A 20,227-nucleotide genomic window follows, 5' to 3' on the forward strand; every position below is an offset into this window, starting at 1 on the left:
ATGAGGGCCAATTAGCTCCCAATAGCCCATAAAAACACAAAAGTAAGCTCAAGGCAACTTTGACATTGTGAAGGATTGGGGGGTTGGCCTCTACAACACCTGAAAAAATTAACATGAAAAGAGGATTAAGAGAAAATCTTACTCAAAAGGATATGGGCTGATCTCTACTCACGATTTTTCTCACTCTTACTGACAAGCAACTCCGGCTAGCTTCCCTTTGCCACTTGTAGCAGGCTACAGTGTCACTTTCACAAGACACACAGTTAGTACAGTTGGTCTGGTTTGGTTCACACTGGACGGACACTCTGGGCTGGGCTGTGACACGTGGGAGGATACGGACGGTGGTCTAGTGGACATCGTGGCGAGGTCACCACCACCACTCAGTTTGGGGATAGACTTAGATGGCGGTGGCTCTTTATGGTGGTACACATGAGTAGTAGTTGTTGGGTCATTGGGGTCATCTTCTTCATATATGGTCCAAGTCGTCATCTAGAGGAGTGAGTCTATACACACAGCACATCTGTACTATCCCTGCACACCTGAGCCTCGACACCTCATTGTATCTGCGAGTTTTGGGCTGGAGTTGAGTGTGCTGCCACGCCAGAGTCTGTATCGATTCTTTCAGATAGTCCAATCATATGTTTTGGTCTGCTGTTGTGTCTCTGTGTGATCAGTTGTCATCTATTGTTCCTTTGTTTTCAGTCTGTTTTGAGTGAGATTGTCACGCACATTGCATTGAGGAGCACCCACTATAGGGAGCACGACACACTATCCGCGCTACAGGTGTTCTCATTTTTTTGGCACGCCCGGTGGGACCTCAACTAAAGTCTCACTCTTGTTGAGGTGTAAATCGAGGAGCTAGTTGGGTTTTACCTAGCCTCTACTTCACCTTGCCCAGTCAGCCTGCTGGTGTGGTCCTCTCTCGCCCTGGTCCAACCAGCTCTCGTCCTGGTCTAGTCCCTCCTCGTCCCTGGGTGGATCACGTGGTCTAGTACTCGCCCTGGTCTAGTAGAGTCTAGACCTGTGTTGAGCCAGTTAAAGGTCTTCTTGCCCAAAGCTTGGTTGGGTTTGTGGTCACTACATGACACGTACAAGATGGTCATTAGAGCGTGAAAGCGCACTACTGAGTCCTCTGAAGTACTACAACAGAAGATGTCAACCCTTGGTACCTAGTAGAAGTCCACCAACCTCATCACCCATACCACCACATATGGCATCATCCATTCCTCCATCCGGTTCCACATCATCCAGGTCACCTTCCCCAGTAAAGCTCTCTCCCATTTTGTTACAGCGAGCTATTGAGCAACAGGCTCCAGAGCAAGAGGCTATGAAGGCGGTTGCTAGTGTTTTTGGCCAAGGTAAACATCAAGTTTCCTACTTTCAAGGGACTCTCCTCAGAAGATGTAGACGGCCATGCAAGGAGTTTGTATCTCTCTGTAGAGGTCGTGGTCTTAATAGAGAAGATGCTTACTTGGTACTCTTTCCATCGACCTTGGATGGTTTAGTAGACAAGTGGTACAGTCAGTTTGCAGAGAATCACTTTGCAACTTGGGCAGCTTTAAGACAACAGTTATCTGCAGCATTCAAGCCAAGTGACTTCTAGGAAAAGGTTTTGGATGAGTTGGCCAACATGGTGCTCTAGCGAGAGGAGACTTGTATAGAACTCATGATTAAAACCAAGTCTCTGGTTGCCAAGCTTCCTCAACAACTAGGGGAATTTATGGTCAAGAAGTGGGTAGAGAAAGCTCTTCCAAAGACTTCTCAGCAAAAATTGAGAGAGAATCTCCGACCTGATGCCACCTTGGAGGAGTTTGTGGCGGTTGCTACTAGGATTGAGGGGGCAAGGAAACTGTTTACCGACTCTTCTCAGGTAGAGACTGCCTCTGTACTCTTGGAGAGTCCATTTGACCCTTTTGACTTCTTTACGTAGGGAACTTGAAGCCCGAAAACTACAACGCGCTCTTCAAGAGGAGAAATCAATCTCTCTTAAACAGGAAAAGCCCCCAGATCACGAGGCTTTGGATCAAATCAAGAGAGAGCTAGAAGAGCTTAGGTCTCAATAGGAGACTAAGGCTATGGTATGGTGCAGCTCATGCGGCTCTCCAGGACACCCTCCACAGTTGTTCCCTTTCAGGTTTACTGCCACTTCTGTGAAAAGTCTTGTCATGAGGACAAGGATTGCTACTACCTCAAGGTATTGCGACAAATACAGCAAAGTCTTGGTCATACTCTTCAACAAGGGGCAGCACCGGCATCCAATATGGTTTCTCCATGTGGCCATCCACACCACATGCCACCTTTATTGATAGCCCCTCCTATGCAAGGTATGCAAAGTACTTTTCCCTCTCAGAGCTTTTATCATATCCATGCTCCCTCATCACCTCAAAGCTTCTATGCTTCCACCTCCAACTCCATGCACCAGGAGCAAGGACCACCTCGCCCTTCGACTCGCCCATTGAATCGGCCCATTTTGTGCTACAGATGTGGGAAATATGGTCATTACCAAAGCAAATGCCCTCTGCCCGAAGGGTCCCCTCCCTGTCGTCATTGCCCTGAAACGAAGGATCACTACAGTAAGGATTGCCCTAAACTTCGTGCATCCACGGCTTCGAACCCAAGTCAAAGGGAGAATGGGTTTACCTTTCCCAAGCTCAATCTGATAGCAGTTAGCACCGTTCCTCAGCCGCCCCTTTCTACCCACGTGGTTATCCCTCAAAATAAGCTGCAGTTGGTAGAGGAGCCATCGGGTGTCCTCACTCGGGCCCAAAGAGCTGCTCTCGGTCTTAGTATTCCAACACGTTCAACTGCCCCACATATTCTCCCCAACAGTGGATACCCTGCCTTGCTTACAAGCCATCACCTAGTGGCAAGCAAGAATCCAAATCTTTGCTCTCCGATCTTGATGAAGCTTTGTTGGAAGTAGTTTCCGATCTACAGAAGATCAAGGTACCAGAGAAACAACTGGTAGAAAAAGAGAAGCTTACAGCAGAGACAATCTTGAAGAACACCTTCCAACAAGTGTCCCTCTATGACATGCTGTGACTAGATGCGAGTTTTAGCAGTGACACCCTTGTTGTTATTCAGTCACTTTACCCTGGAGCAAGTCCTAGTGGCGGGCACCTCCCAGTGCGACCATCAGAGTCGTATATGATATCCAATCTCGCTGCTCCCCTCACTGATTATAGACGCCCTCGCCTAACAGTGTCCGTTTTGGGTCGGCAATTCTCAGGAGCGATAGTGGATGGTGGATCTGGCATCAACCTGATGCCCGAGTTAACTATGATAGCTCTAGGTCTACAGTCTACTCGCCCTGCTCCCTTCACAGTTACATTGGTCGACCAGAGGGCAGTCTACCTAGTGGGCATAGTGGACGATGTGCCTCTGCAGGTACAAGACTTTACTCTTAACTTGGATTTTGTTGTGGTTCGTCTTCCCCGTGTGGAGGGCGGATTTCCCTTGCTCATTGGAAGAGCTTGGCTGCGACACACTAAAGCACTTCATGATTGGGGAAACGATGCCATGTGGATACATACTTCTGGCTCCCCGATGCAACCCTTTCTCTTAGAAGGAGGTATGGATCCCGTGGTGCAGCATGTTCCTTTGTCAATGGAAACCAACCCCGAACAAGAACAACCTACTACACCTGAAGGGTCAGACGAAGATCTGCTAGAGTGGTTGGAAGCTACCAAGTCTACGCCTTGTTATGGACTATCTATTCAACTTTTGCCCGAGGTCACACCCTTTTGTTGTGTTCCTACCGTAGCAGAGCCGAATGAACCACTTAAGCCAACAACTAGCGTAGAAGTCACAGAAGTTGATTGCTCAATCGATCCTTTACTAAAAGCATTCACACTAGGTAAGCTCGCAAAGGAGCGCAGTAGGAGGACCGCTGCTAGTATAACTCAGGCTGTATCTGCTAGGTTAGCATTGTATCTGTATCTGCTTTTGATCTGCTCTTTCCTACCCATCCCTTATCCACCTCCCCACACCCCCACCCTATACAATTCTCTCTTGCCCTCACCCTACCCACCCCCTCACACTCCCTCGGCCCTACCCACCATTTTTCCCTCTCTCCCCCTCGTCCCCTTACTCACCCTCGTCCTCCCCCCTCCCCAACTAGTCCCCCCTCCCAACTATTCCTTTTCCCCAACTCGTCGCCCCTCCCAACTAGTCCTCTTCCCCAACTAGTCCCCCTCACCAACTAGTCCTCTTCCCAACTAGTCCGAAACGACCGAAACGTGGAACTTGTTTTGGGTCGCAGGTTTCATTGCCCCGAAACCTCGAAACTCTCGAAACGTTTCTGCGAAACTTATTGAAACAATTGAGACTTTGAGGTTTAAACTTTTGTAACAAGAGCTTGTATTCAACTAGTTTCGGGCAATATTTGGCGACATAATGATACAAAAGTGTGTTTGAGGATTTGGTGTATCCTCGATCCCAATTTCACAGTTGTAATGCATGTTTGCCCCAACAAAAACACTTTCTTCGCCCTTCAATTCTTTGTCAAGGCTATTTCATGGAAGCTTGAGGACTTCTATAGACAAGCTTACACACCTTTTTAAAGAGGAGAACCCTAATTGGAACACTCACATGCTCAAACATGGGGTTCGAACAGTGCAGGACTGCACTAGCACACTATGGAAACAGCCTTTGTATCCCCTCACACAGAAATTTTAAGTGTTGATATTTTTCTTCAATAGAGCTCCCCCAACTCTAACAGGCACGGCATTGTTAGTGATGTGGCGTTTTGAGCCATTCTTGCGCATGTTTGGGTTATTTTTTACCATTTTTGGCATTTTTAGCCCAAAAATGCCCTTTTTTGTTCGTAGAAAGTCCAAACAAAATCCCTGAAATTGTGGAAAAATCCCCTTGGGCTCAAATTACATGTTGAACCTCATTTTGCTACTTGGCAAGCACTTTAGATGCATTGTTTACTGATGCGTACGAAACCTACTATTTTTGGCCGAGATCACCCACATTGAACTTTCTAGGCGAAAGGAGTGTGCCTTCCGAATGCACTTGAAATATGTACATTTCTAAACTAAATTAGGCATGTTTTAATGTGATAGAATACGCCATAGTGCCACGTCCATGGCCTCCACCCCTGTAAGGTATATACTCGACTACATCCGTGGTATTTGGTCCCTCATATCAAAAGGCATAAAACTTGGGGTGAACATTTTGATTTCACATTATAATTGTGCCACAGCACGACAACACTTGTTCCGTCGGCAAGCCCTCACTACCACACGACATTATTAGAGAAAAATTAGCCACTCCACCCATGCTAGTCGAGGCTATTCTCTAGACAGTTTGCCTCAAAGGATGAGAGAGATGCCATTAGATAGACTCACACACAGAGCCTTCAACGCTTTTAGACAGATTTCAGAGTCAGGCAAGTCGAAATCTTGATATTGGTAGGTGAGAGAATGGTTTGGAGCACGTGGGCTAGACAATGGATAGATTACCACCCTTCTGGTTTGACCCGGACTCACCCTTCATTGAGCTCTCACACAGTGAGAGGAACACAATACTCAGACAGGATCTATGGCAGCTCTACATTAGAGGGACATGGGGCACCCCTTGACAGCCTCTTCCCCACGAAGATGGTGTGTTACAGTGAGCACTTCTTGACCATGCTAGATGAGGGTTCATTCAGAGACCGTCCTACATGGACACATACATTTCGCATAGCTCACGAGTGGCGTTTGGTCAGCTCCAAGTATCATCACACCAGCTAGAAATAGAAACGGAAGAGTTGCTCATACCCCCCTAGGGGAGAGGTTTTGCCAGCTTTGCATAGCGAGGGTGACTGAGGATGAGGAGCACTTTGTCTATAGATGTAGAGCACATGAGAGTATTAGAGATAGATATGTGGCTTTTTTTACAGGATAGCCCACCCTATGACAGATCATGGAGTCTAGAGATCAACGCCAGTTTGGCCATTTTCTAGTGGAGATACAAAGACATAGAGAAACACTGTTGGCATTTGTAGCGGCATTAGTAGAGTAGATGGGCAAAGAGAGCAGGCATTCAGGCATGAGGCCAAGCAGGTTTTAGGAGGGGTTTTTTCTACTCTTGATCATATATTGACACTCCGAGCTGTCATCGAGGAAAGAGAATCACATGGTAGGAGGATTTACAATACCTTTGTGGATTTTTGCAAAGCATTTGACACGGTTCCCAGAGCTCGATTGATGCAAAGACTACAGGAGATGGGAGTATCCATAGAACTGATCTGGGGAGTCATGGCTTTATACAGGACAATCGTGCGGCAGGTTTGTACTCATGAGGGGTTATCTGAGCATATTCATCCTTTGTTGGAGTGAAACAGAGATGCCCACTCTCCCCTACATTCTTTGGTTTGTATGTAGACGAGGTTTCAGATTACATTGAAAGGGGAGGCGACAGAGGAGAACAGCTAGCAGGGACATGGATTTCATTACTATTGTATGCAGGTGATATTGTGTCGATCTCGAGTTTGTCCGTGGGACGCAGCAACACTTGGATGCATCGCACACATTTGTTGGCGATAGCGTCTTGTCAGTGACCTTTGGCAAGACCAAAGTTATGGTGTTCAACACCATAGCACAGTGGGCCAGGCGTTCTGCACCGACTTTCACATATGGTCAGCAAACGGTTGAGTATACAAACGCATACATTTACCTGAGAGTGGTCTTCAGTGGTCCAGTGTTCTCTTTCAAGAGAGAAAGACCAAACTGACAAGGTCAAATGGAGCTTTGGGGAGGATTTTGTTCATAGATTCATTTTCAGGAACCTCAAGCAAAGCTCTTGCTATTTGACACATTGGTTACTTAAAGCTGTGCTTTATGGGGTGCAGATATGGGGACCATCAATAGACCATCATAGCCGAGCTGCCAGTATTGATTGATGGATGGAGATGTATGGAGAGGCCTCTGGTCTCTATGATTTCCCGGATGATTAGGGCCACGGAGTGTGTACCACATGAGATTATTTGTACCGCATGTGATTACTGGTCATAGAGGCACTTACTAGAACCGTCTCTTTCATACACAGTATGTGGGATCTCCCCAAAGATAGATATGCTCACCTAGCTTTGGAGTCTTCTCGATAGCTTGCCCGAGATTACACGGACCGAGATTACCCGCCTCATCAGACAGGATGTGATTCAACTTGACACCAGGAGGACATGGGTAGAGCCGACACGAGAGCTTGGCACGAAGATGGCTTTCTACAAAGAGCATCTTCTCCAGCTCACAAAGGATGGATATATGATCAGACCTCCCTATATGGACACTCATTTACCCATGGGATACGATGTATTATTGGTCAGATGTGCGCATCATCACACCAGCTAGAGATTGAGACTGACAGATTTGGGAGAGTACCAACAAAAGTCACGATTTGCTAGTTGTTTCATATAGAGCCAAAGAGAGAGTTACATCACATATGTCATTGTGCAGTGTACTATGAGATAGGAGGCTGCTTTTATTGTCTATCCAGAGAGGGCTTTGGACCATTGGATAAAGTCATGAGATATCAAGATCAAAGATGCCTCGAGCTGTTTTTGCTAGAGCTGCGCAGACACAGGGAGAGTCTCTTGAGGAGATTAGACAGTGGGAGACATTCAAAGAGGGAAATCACTGACTTCTTTAGAGCAGAGACTCAATAGTCAGATGACCAAACTTCAAAGCTCACTATACCAGAGATACATTGACTGACAGAGCCATTGAGTTTGGGAGAGCTAGACGCCCACGTCTACGAGGGCCACCACGATATCGACGGAGGCTCCATCAGAGGATCAGGACTATTCTAGCACGGCATGGAGACGTATAGTACAACTATTTACCAGCACAGACATTGACGATACTCTTCAGTGACCGATCGAGTACATCCTCGAACAGTGCCCGATGTCGGACATCCTCTGACATTGATGTTCATTTTAGCTTTTATTTTACTTAATTTTATTTTGTACCCAGAGATTGTATTAGTTTGGTCTCAGAGGTCATTTTGGCCTTTTGAAGACATTTAATATAACATTTCATATCTCTCTCTCTCTCTCTCTCTCTCTCTCTCTCTCTCTCTCTCCCCTATAGAGATTGAGACTCTTACCAGATCAGTGTCCTTTATGCACAGTCTATGGGATACACATAGAGGCAGATATACTAGATTGGCTCTTGAGTCCTCTAGACAGTTAGTGATGCAGGGAGACGCATCATGTTGGTATGTGTAGATGACCTCATGGTTTCAGAGGCATGGTTTCAGCATGGATAGACTGCCTCCTTTTCAGTATTCCTTGGATGCACCCTCACTGCCAGTCACACAGACGGAGATCACTAGACTCATTCGTCAGGATCTTATACAGTTGGACACCAGGAGGACATGGGTAGAGCTGATGCAGGAGTTGGACACGAAGATGGCTTTCTACAAAGAGCATCTTCTCCAACTTTCAGGAGATGGGTTTGTGATTTGTCCAAGCTACATGGACACTCATTTGTCTCATGGTCTGCGATGTGCTATTGGTTAGATTCGCACATCCTCACACCAGCTGGAGATTGAGACGGGTAGATTCAGAGGGATACCACTGGAGTATAGGATATTCCAACTATGCGATAGAGAGCCAGAGATAGAGCTACACTACATATGCCACTGCTCTGTGTATTATGAGATACGAGGGTGCTTCTATTGCTTATTCAGGGAGGGTTTTGGACCCCTAGATAGAGTCATGAGGTATCAGAATCAGAGATGCCTTGGCTTATATCTACTTGAGCTACATCGACATAGAGATAGTTTGCTGAGGAGACATGGAGTACGATAGTCCTCACAGAGACGGATCACAGATTCTTTGGATTGAGGGAGCCAGGAGACCAACCACCATCACAGAGTTGTATCCACATTCATACCAGAGGCACCCTCATTGACAGGGCGACTTAGCTCGGGAGATCGAGACGACCACGACCGAGACACAGGAGCACACTCCATCGACGGAGACTCCAGCAGAGGATCAAAGGCATTCTAGCACGACACCCAGAGTGTCATTGAGGGCCTATTCTACATTTCACATTTCACATTTTACACTTCATTTTTCATTTTTCACATTATACATTCAATACTTTTTGTACTTGTACTTCAGACATTGTACTAGTTTCACCACTTTGTATCAGCTGGTCTCATAGGTCATTTTGGCCTTTGGAAGACGTTAATATATCATATCATATCATATCTCTCTCCATGGGTTTGGACCCTCTCTCCTGTTTTAGGGTTCCGTCACCTATTTTTTGTTGTTTTTAGGGTTTTGTCACTCTTTTTTTTTGTTTTTAGGGTCTCAAACTGTTTTTTTCTTGTTTTTTCGGGTTTTGCCACTGTTTTTTACTGTCTTCTAGGGTCTCGTCACTATTTCTTGCTGTTTGTTAATGTTTTGAAAGTATTTTTTGTCGGGGTTTTCTTTAGGGTTTCGCCACTGTTTTTTGCTATTTTTTAGGATTTGAAATATGTGCTTTAGTGTTTTTTAAAGTTTCAATGCTGATTTGCTCTGTTTTTTAGGGTTTCACAAGCGTTTCTTGTTGTTTTTAGAGTTTCTTGTATTTTTTGGTTGTTTTAGTCTCTCTGTCTCATGGTCTCTCTTGATTGGGCTACCCATTGACCCCGTTCACATGGCCTCCCAGGTGGCTATAGCCCGCCTGCCTCTCACCATGAAGTTCTTGATCACCAACAAGTGAAGTTGAAGTGAAGGAGTAAAAGAAAGAGATGGAGGCAACCTTTCTTCAAAAGATGGAGGAATAGAAAGAGGAGAAGAAGAACCTATGCGAAAGGATTTCTCGCGTCGAAGAGCAAGCGGCTTCACGAGAAGCCACAATCCGAACTCTCCAAGGTTAATTTCTTTCAGCAAAATGTGGGCGGCTCGAAGAAGGTGAAATTCATCCATCCATGATGGAAGAATTGAATACCATGAGAGAAGAAATACGGGTTACCAAGGAAGATGAGGAGAAGAAGTCATGGGCCGCTGTCATCTCCGCAACGCAAAAGAAAGTAGAAGAGGCCGAAAAATGGATTGAGATCACCAAGAAAGGGAAAGGTAAGGAAGCTCCTTGTATACCCACTCTTATTAACATGACCCTTGAAGAGGAACAAAGGAGGATGCGGGCTCTACATGTGAGGGTAGCCGGCTCAAGGACATAAACAATGTGGAAAAAGAGGTCACAACCTTCACATCCATGATGGGGGTGGACAAGCCTTCACACACAAAGGCATGGAGAGCGGGCACGAAGAGTGATGGCCCGGGAGAATCTTCAAAAGAGAGCTCTCATACTACGCGTCCCCTCCTTGGAAGAGAAGAAGAAATTCTTGAAAAAGAGACCTACTCTCAAGAAGACAGGTATTTTCCTCGATGATGATCTCACTCTCTCACAGCTTACGTATATGAGAGAGGTAATGCTAGAGATTACCCGGCAAGGGAGAAGGAAAAGACGGCCTTTTTAAGAGATAGTCGGGTGGTGATTGTAGAGAGACACTCTACATGATGGTGTGAGACCTATGGGACCCATAGTCACATGGGGACGGGGACGTGACGGGTCCTGGGGATTGGGACGTGGCAAAACAGGGGACGGGAAAGAGAGAGGGGAAGGAGAGACTCGAGAGGGGAGGGCAATGCTCAAGGCTCAAGTGGCAAGCCTCAAGTCTCAAGAGTCAAGTTTGAAGCCTTGAAGCCCTTGAGGCTTGGGTATGTACTATGTTATATGTAGTATGAGGCCTTAGGCTCTTAGAAAGTTAGCTTGAAAGTGGCTCCTCCTTGGGCCTCTTATATAGAAACCACCCCCCCTTCCCCCCCCCCCCCCCCCCCCCCCCCCCCCCCCCTTGAAATGGCCACAAAACGGTCCTAATTTTGAAGTCGAAAAGTTGAAAAATCCCCCCTAGGTGCCCCTGCTCGCGTCCCATCCGCACCTGTCACCGGGGACGCGCGTCCTAGAATGTGTCCCGCTTGTCCACCCGTGTGAGGGACTTTTGCACGTCTCGTCCCCGCATCTCGTCCCCCGTCCCCGCGTCTGGTCCCCGCCATAAAGGTCCTCGTCCTTAGGTCCTTTGTTGCTATGATGGGACCACACTGACGATGGCTACTTGGAATTGTAATGGATCTATGAGGTTGGACGTTGGTGCCGTTTAGGACACTTTTAGAGACGGGGACATTGTTTTCTTCTCAGAGACTCATCATGCCCGTGGACTGCTTATGCCACATGTGGTGGGATACAGAGCACAAGACAAACGCGAGATCTGAGCATGGGAGTAGAGGTTCAGGAGGAGTAGCAGTGCTATTTGGGGAGGAGTTACAGCCACTACTACAAATTGTACGGAGAGATGATCATGCTTGATACATGTGGGTGAGGCTGAGACCTGCAGAGGCCGATTTCTATACATTGCCATATGTTACTTCCCCCCAGTACGTCAATATATGTTGCACCCAGAGGACAGTCGCCTTTCTCTATACTAGATGATGATATATGGGAGTTTTCGAGGGATGGTGATATCATCCTCCTAGGGGACTTCAATGTCCGAATGGGCAACTCTCAAACATTCTTCTACGACACTTTAGATGAGATGCGTAGAGAGCTGGATGTGGGTGACTTGGGGCTTGACAGATGTTCACATGACAGAGAGCAGACGGAGTATGGGAGATACCTCACAGAGATGACGACCACACATGGGTTAGCCATACTTATGGCTTACAACGATTTCTCGGAGCAGACGGTTTCACATGCTTTCAACACAGACACGTGGCTTGTACAATGGACTATGTTATGGCATAGCCGAGCTTTATTCCTTGTATTCAAGATTTTATAGTGGGAGCGATACCAGTGGCCGTAGCAATGGATCATGCTCTTTTGACATTGTCCGTTTCATTTCAGTATAGTACAGGCCAGACATCAGGAGGCAGGTCACATACCCATTATACATTTACACCAGAGACTGATTCGGTTTATACAGAGGAGATCTATAGCCCATATTTACTAGGGAACGAGTTCACATAGGTTTGGAAGGTCGGAACGGCATTCCGGTCGGTCAGAGTTGCAAGGAACGTCCCGGAATGGCAAGGCATTTCAGATGACAGGCTTATACTAGAACACTTGGATCGGAACGGGGTGGAACAGCAAAAAACGGGCAGATTTTTTGAGGCTCGAATGGTCACAATCGGGTAGATTCTGGGGGGTTTTGTTTCTTGGAAACCCTTATAAAATGCTCCCCCCTCACCCCTTTCCTTCACAATTGCAACAAGTCTCAAGGCTCTCTCTCTCAGCCTTCTCTCTCTCTCTCTCTCTCTCTCTCTCTCTCTCTCTCTCTCTCTCTCTCTCTCATCATTTTGTCATTTCCTTCTGTTATTCTGACACTGTATCAGATCCACCACATTGTAACGCTCTGGTCTCATAGGTCATTTTGGCCTTTTGAAGACGTTAATATAACATTTCATGTCTCTCTCCCCCCTGGGTTTGGACTCTCTCTCTCACTGTTTTTAGGGTTTCGTCATTGTTTTTTTGTTGTTTTTAGGGTTTCAAAAACTGTTTTTTAGGGTTTTGTCACTTTAATCTTGTTGTTTTTTAGGGTTTTGAAACTTTTTATTTTATTTTTAGGGTTTCAAATATGTGTTTTGCTGTTTTTTAAAGTTTCGAAGGTGATTTTCTCTGTTTTTAAGGGTTTCACAAGCGTTTCTTGCTATTTTTTAGAGTTTCTTGCATTTTTTTGGTTGTTTTAGTCTCTCTCTCTCTCTCTCTCTCTCTCTCTCTCTCATGGTCTCCCTCCATTGGGCTACCCATTGACCCCCTTTCACATGGCCTCTCCAGTGGCTATAGCCCGCCTCCCTCTCAACATGAAGTTCTCGATTACCAACAAGCGAATATCAACACTTGAAGTTGAAGTGAAGGAGTGAAAGAAAGAGATGGAGGAACGGAAAGAGGAGAAGAAGAACCTATGCGAAAGGATTTCTCGCGCCGAAGAGCAAGTGGCTTCACAAGAAGCCACAATCCGAACTCTCCAAGGTGTACTTCTTGCAGCAAAAAGTGGGTGGCTCGAAGAAGGCGAAATTCGGCCATCCATGATGGAAGAATTGAATACCATGAGAGAAGAAATACGGGTTATCAAGGAAGATCAGAAGAAGTCATGGGCCGCGGTCATCTCCGCAACACAAAAGAAGAAGAGGCCGAAAAATGGATTGGGATCACCAAGAAAGGGAAAGGTAAGGAAGCTTCTTGTACACCCACTCTTATTAACATGACCCTCAAAGAGGAACAAAGGAGGAGGGGGGGCTCTACATGTGAGGGTAATCGGCCTCAAGGACATAAACAATGTGGAAAAAGAGGTCACAATACTCACATCCATGATGGGGGTGGACAAGCCTTCACACACAAAGGCATGGAGAGTGGGCTAGAAGAGTGTGGCCCGGGAGAATCTTCAAAAAAGAGAGCTCTCATACTACGCTTCCCCTCCTTGGAAGAGAAGAAGAAATTCTTGAAAAAGAGGCCTACTCTCAAGAGGACGGGTATTTTCCTCGGTGATGATCTCATTCTCTCATAGCTTGCGCATATGAGAGAGGTAATGCCAGAGATTACGACGGCAAGGGAGAAGGGAAAGACGGCCTTTTAGAGAGATGGTCAGGTGGTGATTGTAGAGCGGCACTCTACATGACGGTGTGAGACCTATGGGACCACACTAAAGATGGCTACTTGGAATTGTAATGGACCTATGAGGTTGGACGTTGGTGCCTTTGTGGACATTTTCAGAGAGAGGGACATTGTTTTCTTCTGAGAGACTCATCAGGCCCCTGGACAACTTATGCCACATGTGGTGGGATACAGATGGGAGACAGCCCACACGACAATCGCGAGATATGAGCATGGGAGTAGAGGTTCAGGAGTAGCAGCAGTGCTGTTAGGGAGGAGTTACAGCCACTACTACATATTGTAGGGAGAGATGATCATGCTAGATACATGTAGGTGAGACTGAGAGCTGACACAGGTCGATTTCTATACATTGCCATATCTTACTTCCCCCCAGTACGTCATTATATGCTGCACCCAGAAGACAGTCGCCTTTCTTTATACTAGATGATGATATATGGGAGTTTTCGAGGGATGGTGATATCATCCTCCTAGGGGACTTCAATGCCCGAACGGGCAACTCTCATACAGTCTTTGGATGTAGGTGACTTGGGTGCTTGACAGATGCTCACATGATAGAGAGCAGACGGAGTATGGAAGATACCTCACGGAGATGACAACCACACATGGGTTAGCCATACTTAATGGCTTACAACGATTCCTAGAGCAGCCGGTTTCACATGCTTTCCACACAGACACGGGGCCAGTACAGTGGACTATGTTATGGCACATCCGAGCTTTATTCCTTGTATTCAGGATTTCATAGTGGGAGCCAGACCAGTGGGTGTAGTAGTGGATCACGCTCTTTTGACATTGTCCATTTCATTTCAGTATAGTACAACCCAAACATTAGGAGGTAGGTCACATACCCGTTATACATTTACACAGAGACTGACTCGGTTTATACAGAGGAGATCTATAGCCGTCTATGCACAGCTAGTCCTGGTCTATCAGTGGAGGAGTGCACCACTTTATTGACTGAGACACTGCATGGTGCAGTGTCAAAGGCATACCCACACACGCGGTCAGGTCGGAGGCGACATTCTGGGAGCATGCCCCCATTCCTTGGCTGTTTTTTGGCGAAACAGCTTGATCTCCCTCCCCCCCCGCGCAGCCTTTTGTACCCTCGCTCGCCACTTTATCCTTCCCTCCTCCCCCCCCCCCCCCCCCCCCCCCCCCCCCCCCCCCCCCCCCCCTATCCTCATTGTCCCCAAAGGTTTTCTGCGCCTGGCTCTGCAACACTTTTTCTTCGGACAAGTGTTCGACGCACTCGGTTGCAGTTTGATCTTCACCGTCCGCTTCTTCGACTCAGCAGTAGACACAGATGGAGGCTCCAGCTCCGCTAAGAGGGACTCGCCTGAAGCCCCCTCGCCCGACCCCGCCGAGCCCACCATTCGACGTGCTCTTTCGTCGACAGAGCAAGCGAGCCTTGCCGCAGAGGTAGAGCGCTTGCAGGCGACTTCTGTTTTCTGCAAGGTTCTCGGCACCCGTCCTAGCAGAGGAGAGCTGCGAGACCAAGCCCGCCTTCTCACAGAGGTGGGCAAGATTTTGGATGTCCAGATCCTCGGACGTGGGTACTACCAGATCGAGTTCGAGACTTCCGAGATGGCCTCCAAGGTCATAGCTATGAGTCCACTGGCTATCCGAGCATCACGCGCCCACTTTCTACAGTGGCGACATGGTTTTGACCCGACTTCGGATGTGCTAGTAGAGGAGGCAGACATCCCCATCTTAGTCTGCTTTCCGGGTTTAGGGAGGGAGTACCTTCCACTTCTCTCCAGGATTGGCTCCGCCATCGGGACTGTTCTGGAGACACCTCGTACGACAGCATCAGTAGCTGCCAAGGCGACCGGCATCCCTTCAGTTCGAGTTTTGGTCAGAGATACCCACACGCTCCCGAAGTTCATCCTTCTGCCTCGGGTGAGTGGGGGTTGGTTTAGACAGAGTGTGTAGTACTCGGGTCTCCCAAACCAGTGCTTCATTTGCAGACAGATGGGCCACCTAGCGAAGGCCTGTCCACGGAGGAGACCTCGACCTGCACCTCAGCCTCAGCCCCAGCCTGCCAAGGCTGGGCCGTAGCCACAGCCAGCGGCACAACGCACAAATTCTGAGCCACCCTCCGAGCCTGGGGCTCCAGCGGAGGAGGGGTGGCCGTCGATGCTAGGGGCCAGAGCGACAACCTGGCACTCTCAGAGTGGCCCTCAGGTGCCTACTCAGCTGCAGTGGTTTCCCATGGGGAACTGCTTTGGTCCTCTTGAGCAGGAGGAGCTCCCTACGCCTGCCTCCACTTTCGCTTCACCCTCGCCAGCCACCCCACCTTCAGATTTCCCCTCTTCCTCCTCATCCCCTCCCCCGCCCTCTGCTCCTGCCCACTCCCCACCTCGCCCCCCTGTCTCTGTCGCCCCACCCTGCTTCTCTTCTCCTCCGTCCCCCCCCAGCTCCTTTTCCCCCTCCTCCTGCTCCAGTACCACAGTCGACTCAGGAGACTGGTCCCTCGCCGGCGGCTAGGAGATCTCTTGGCAGCGCTTTTGCCACGAGTCGCCTAGCGAGAGAGGGTCAGCCTTTCTTGCGGCCCCCTCTGCAGATTCAGACATCTTCCCTTGCAGCTATCCCTCGTGGTCTGACGAGCATTGACCTCCGACGCCGCTGAGATTTCTTCGATTACGGATTCACTCGCTTGCTCGGCGATTCCGCAGCAGACCACGAGGCAGCCTGCTTCAGGGTCCACGCTCTGTTCCTCGCCGCTAGGGAGACAGAGGCCTTGGACTCAGTAGTTGGTTTCTCCTTTCCCCTCTGTGGTAGGACCGAGACAGAGTGGTCCCTCGACTCAGTGGTGGGATGGTTGCATACACAGGTTCTCGAGTTCTCTCACCACATGGGAGAACTTGGAGTTACAGATTTGCTGCAGACTTTGTGGCCACTGGCCAAGTTTGCGGTGACACCCCCAGACTCAGCAGGATGTAGGCACATTGTGGTGTACTTTTTTGCTGATACGCAGTGTTTTCCTTGCTATGTATACATACATGAGGACTCCTGGACAGAGGAGCTTGCTTTACGCACAGCTCGCTCTGCTTGGGCTTGGGCCAGGCAGTCACTACAGGCTCGCCTATCTAGAGGACGCTCGGATGCGAATTACTCCCCATCCAAGCCTGCCTCGAAGATAGCCCGTCTTGCTGCTGCGACAACATCTGTTCTCTCTCGTTGCCCATGAGGATCGTCTCGTGGAACGTGCAGGGATTAGGTGGGCCCCAGTTTCAGCGACAGCGGGGCCGATTGCGTCAGGAGCTTCAGCGTTGCCTTGTGGGAGGAGAGACTGATCTCCTTATGCTTCAGGAGCATCATCTGTCTGAGAGCCGCATTCGGCGATGTGGTCAGATTTTGCGTGGACGTTATGATACCTTTTGGTCATCTGCTTTTGGACCTGGAGGCATCCAGGGTGGGGTATGTATGACTATTGCGGACTCATTGCAGCAGGCCATTGTGGGCAGAGGGATTATTGTGCCAGGCAGGGCTCAGTGGATTACTTTGCAGGTTCAGGATGGCCTTGTGGGCTTCCTGAACATCTATGCGCCCAATGTGGCGAGTGCTCGTGCAGAGTTTTGGTCACAGATTGTTGAGTCTTTGCCACAGGTTGACCATTGGTGTGTAGGAGGGGACTTCAACATGTTGGAGGACCCCCCTGACAGGATCGGAGGCAGCCATGCTACTATGCATGGAGTCGAGTTAGTAGCTTGGGAGAGGTTGTGTATGACTTTGAGGGTCTCGGATACATGGCAGCATTTTGGCTTTGTGAGGCCTCCAGAGAGTCTTGCCTTCTCTAGATCGGACCGCAGAGTGGGAGGAGTGAATCTATCGCGGATAGATCGCTTCTACACTAGTGACCACTTCAGTGACTTGGGGGGATCAGTGGGCATCCTGGCAGGGACATCCTTCTCGGACCATGCACCAGTGATCCTCACAGTGGCAGACAGGTAGAGGAGTGGGAGCACGATGCTTCGCATCCCAGAGCGGGTCTTGTTGGACTCAGCACTCAGAGAGAGGGTAGAGGCTCTCTGGACAGAGGGCATGGACAGCCAGGCTCTTCCTGCAGACAGAGTGGCCTTAGGCCTAGCTCAGCTTAGCCACTTTTTTCTCCAGGCGTCTCTAGCTCGACGGGCTGCAGCGAGAGAGGAGGAGCAACGTCTCAGACGAGGCATTGCTTCACTACAGAGGATGTAGGAGCAGCATCCAGACAATCCATGGTTGGAGGAGCAGTTACAGCAGGCTCGACAGGAGCTTGCTTGCATAGAGGAGAGACCCATGAGTTTGCCTTTCACCGACAGGCATCTCAGTGGACTTAGGTGGGTGACAGAGTGACAGGTGCTTTTTTTGCGACAGTGGGACCTCGGCACTCGCATGCCAAGGTCAATCAGCTGAGGAGACCCGATGTGTCATTTGTTTGTGAGCCTGAGGATATGCGTGCAGTTGCTACTGACATTTACCGTGAGCTACTGTCGGCTGAGCCCCAGTCAGAGAGACAGGATGCATGCAGGGAGCAGGTTTGGGCGCAGATGCGCCAGAGGAGATGCGCCAGAGGCTAGAGATACCTCTTCAGCTTGAGGAGTTGCACGCCGGTCTTAGGGCCCTCCCTCGTGGTAGCTGTCCAGGTGAGGATGGGCTGACTCCCAGCTTCTTCTTGGAGTACTGGGACCTGCTTGGCCTAGATCTTTGTAGTGCCTTTTAGTACATTCTGTACACAGGAGTGACGCCGGATAGCATGAGTGAGGGCTTGATTTACCTCATTCCAAAGGAGGGTGGCTCCTTGGATGAGATTCGACAGTGGCGCCCCATCACCATCCTCAACTTAGCCTACAAAATTCTTGCCAAGGCTCTGAGTTTGAGGATTCAGCCACTCGTGGAGAGCCTTATACATGGGACTCAGACAAGTTTTGTCAAGGAACGCAGTATCCTTGACAACATCTTCACTTTGTGGAACGCTTCTGCCTTGGCACGTCTCCGTGGAGAGGACCTTGTGATTCTTCTTCTTGATTTTGAGAAGGCATACGACAGAGTTGACTGGGACTTTCTAGAGGGCACGCTTCGCAGGATGGGCTTTTGAGATGCTTGGATCAGAGGGGCGTCCGCTTTGTACAGACAGGCTCACAGTCAGGTGCTTTTGGCAGGAGGTAGAGGTGAGCGCTTCATGCTCACACGATTGGTCAGACAGGGTTGTCCTCTTGCCCCCTTTCTCTTTCTGTTCTATGCGGAGGCGATGAGCAGATTTTTGGTATCACAGCAGGTTGGTTTGAGGGGCTTAGCACTCCCTATTCGGGGAGATGAGCTTCTGGACGCTGAGTTTACCGACGACTCGGCCTTGTACTTAGAGGGCCAGGAGGCCAATTTACACAGATGTGGGCAGGCTTTGGAGACCTGTTGTGCATCGGGCGCACTGATCAACTGGAGAAAGACAGTGGCTTTCTCGGTTGGCAGTGCTCTTGTGCCAAATTGGATGCCAGGAGAGGGTTTCCGGTGGATTCCTCCAGGGACTGTAGTTCGATACTTGGGTTGTCAGGTTGGTTTGGATTTGTCCCCCGAGCAGCAGATTGCTCCTCTTCTCCTGTCCATCAGGAGAAAGCTGTTACATTGGAGCTCAGCATGACTTTCGCTGGCTGGTAGAGTAGTAGTTGCTAACCAGGTGTTGTTGGCGACTATGTGGTACATCACTTCTTGCTGGATCTTCTCGAGTTCTTGTATCAGCCAGGTAGAGAGGCTGATCAGGAACTTCCTTTGGTCAAGTCGTGACACTCAGATTGCCCGAGCCAAGGTGGCTTGGTCGGTCATCACACTTCCTTGTTCTCAGGGTGGGCTTGGGATCATTGATCCAGCACAGCACAGCAGAGCCCTTCTTGGGAAGTTCGTCGTGAGAGGACTTTTTCCAGGCGAGGAGCCCTGGAAGGAGTTCTTGCTGCAGAGGCTTCGTGCCAGGTGGCCTCAGTCAGGAACGGCAGCCCCTCGTTTGGAACCCCATGGTTAGCACTCAGAGAGGTCACTTGGTTGGTAGTCGACCTCATGTTTCCTGGGGTCCCATGGCAGCAGGTCCAACGCGCTCTCTAGGTGACTGGCTAGAGTTCGCAGGTTTGTCAAAGGACGTACACGGTTTCCAGCTGCAGGGCATGAGAGGGGTGCAGAGCATGTGTCAGGACATCTCAGAGTCAGTTCCAGTTGAGTGGCTCATGCCTCTCGAGCCAGTAGCACCCCGATGGATGGGAGCCTTCACACGTCTGGAGGTTCTCATTTCAGTCAGGGCTTGTTCAGAGACTGTTCCAGCCCTGTTCTTCGACCTTCAGGGTGGGGGACGATTACAGTGAGTTGCAGTAGAGGCCCCGCAGGTAGCAGAGTGCTGTTTCCAGAGGATCCGAGTTGTGGGCATCTGTGGGAGGACTTGCGTCATAGACCCTGACCCAGCAGCTCTTGAGGCAGGACACTAGAGGCTATGGGCTTGGGAGTGCTTTTCCACTGGCACGAGTACAGTGGGATCCTGGTGAGTGGCTATGGAGGGACCCCTTCTCTTCTTCAGACCGCCCAGGAGTCCCTTTCTTTCAGTACACTGTTCGGCTTGGACG

At 49.1% G+C, this 20,227-nt stretch overlaps 1 protein-coding gene across 15 annotated transcripts in view; it reads left to right on the forward strand.

The window, feature by feature from the left end:
• The window catches only part of LOC147459708 (uncharacterized), a 185,060-nt gene that overhangs the window by 156,746 nt on the left and 8,087 nt on the right, over positions 1 to 20,227 (forward strand). The gene's annotated exons all lie outside the window — the stretch shown is intronic.

Source organism: Adiantum capillus-veneris, chromosome 4 (assembly GCF_014529385.1).
Source record: "Adiantum capillus-veneris isolate H3 chromosome 4, ASM1452938v2, whole genome shotgun sequence".
Lineage (NCBI taxonomy): Eukaryota > Viridiplantae > Streptophyta > Polypodiopsida > Polypodiales > Pteridaceae > Adiantum > Adiantum capillus-veneris.